Here is a 2,266-nt window from a genome sequence, read left to right as displayed (position 1 = left end):
ATGCACACTTTATACGATACTACTTAGAGATATATGCATTGTTAACTAAATGCTTGTAGTATGCTATGGAGTAATGTATTGTCACAAGTTTCCTTGTGCTGAAACCAAGTATAATTCCAACACAAGTTTCTCGGAGTGATCCGAGGTCAAACACAGGGATTGTTGTTGTTAGTGTGTTACATTTGTGATATATGTGGCCGATGTTTTTACAATTAATAAAGTGTGTGTTTGTATAGGAAATTAAATTGTGGTAAAGTAAAATTGTGCAGATAAACTAAAGTTGCGTTAATAAAATAAATTGCAATGAAAATAAACCTAAGCTAATGTGATGCAAGATACAAGATACATGATATACATGATGCTGAGTTCGAGACTGGCTGTGAAGTTTATACAAAGGATCGTGCTATGCGATGGAAAGTCTTTATGTATGAATCAGAAATGGGAAGGAATAATTAGTACAAACATCGCAAGGTTTTTAATTGCATTAAAGATATAAGTAAGGTTCCAATTTCCCTTGGCGTACATCTCTCGGTGATCGGCCGCGCTCCCATATCTCTATGGTGAAACAGGGTTGAAAATGATGAATGCAAGGTTGCTTCCATCTCTGGAAGTAGTTCTCGCTTTAGTTAACACATTTTCCCAACCCTCTCGACAGGCGGAATGGCATCTTCACTTCTGCTTTCACAGGTGAAGATGCTGTCTAGCATGCTTTGCCTAAACATAATTATTTCCTTAACCCAATTAATTACTTGCTTAATTCATGCTAATTATCTAAGGGATTAAGAAAACATCGTGGAGAAAGTGAATTACGGATGAACGGAAATAGAAAAAAAGATGGAGATGAAAATGATCATAACAATTAATACTAAGATTAAGCGTCTGATACATTGTGTGAATGATAGAGATTAAGAAGATGAGTACAAGTGATGATAAAGAGATAGAAAAAAATACAGAAGAATGTCAACATCTTGACACAGATCTGGACGGTCGTTTTGCTTGCCAACGTATGGAATGAATGAACAGAAGAGCTTCTCTCTCAGGCTTGCTCGTCTGGTAGAGGTGTGGTGACTTATAATTTGATGAATGGTGATGTGCATGCATAATGATGTGCTACAAGCTCATGTTGCCATAAACTTGTAACGCAAAATGTAATCTTATGCTGTATTGCTGCTCATGCACATTTTATGCGATACTACTTCTAGATGTATGCGTTATTAATGGAATGCTTGTAGTATGCTGTGTGTTGTCACAAGTTTCCTTGTGTTGAAACCAAGTATAATTCTACTGCAAGTTTCTCGGAGTGATCCGAAGTCGAACACAGGGATTGCTTAGTTAATGCGATACGTTCGTGATATATGCGACCAGGTGTTTTCAATTAATAAAAGTTATGTTTATACAGGTATTTAAAGTTGCAGTAAAGTAAAATTATGCGGTAAAGTAAAGTTGCATTAATAAAATAAAGTACGATAAAAGTAAACCTAAGCTATTATGATACAAGATACAGGATACTGATACATGATACTGAGTTTGAGACTGACTGTGAAGATTATACAAAGGGTCGTGGGATGCGGTGCCAAGTCTTTATGTATGAAACAGAAATAGAAAAGATAACTAATATAAACATTGCAAGTTATTAATTGCGTTAAAGACATAACTACGGTTCCGCTTTCCCTTGGCGTACACCTCTCAATGATCGGTCATGTTTCCACATCTCTGTGGTGAAACAGGGATGAACGTAATAAATGCAAGGTTGCTTCCATCTCTGGAAGTACTTCTCGCTTTAGTTAACACATTCTTCTAACCTTCTCTCAACAGAAGGAATGACATCTTCACTTCTACTCTCATAGGTAAAGATGCCGTCTAGCATGCTTTAGCTAAACACATTTATTTCCTTAACATAGATTAATTTACTTGTTAGATTCATGCTAATTACCAAGGGATTAAGAAACCATCGTGGAGAAAGCAAATTATGGATGAACGGAAATAGATGGAAAGATGGAGATGGAAATGATCATGACATTCAATACTAAGATTTAGCGTCTAATACATGGTGTTAATGATAGAATAAGAAGATGAATACAATTGATGATAAAGAGATAGAAACAAATACAGAAGAGTGCCAACATCTTGACATAGATCTAGACGGTGGATTTGCTTGCCAGCATATGGAATGGATGAAAAGAAAAACTTTCCTCTCGGGTTTGCTCGTCCGGTAGAAGTGACTTTGGTACAGAGCTTCAACGGAAGGGATTGAAAGGATTTGCCC

This window comes from Benincasa hispida, chromosome 7, assembly GCF_027475165.1.
Source record: "Benincasa hispida cultivar pf3 chromosome 7, pf3_genome.v1.1, whole genome shotgun sequence".
NCBI classification, from domain to species: domain Eukaryota; kingdom Viridiplantae; phylum Streptophyta; class Magnoliopsida; order Cucurbitales; family Cucurbitaceae; genus Benincasa; species Benincasa hispida.
Note: the sequence above shows the minus strand (reverse complement) of the source record.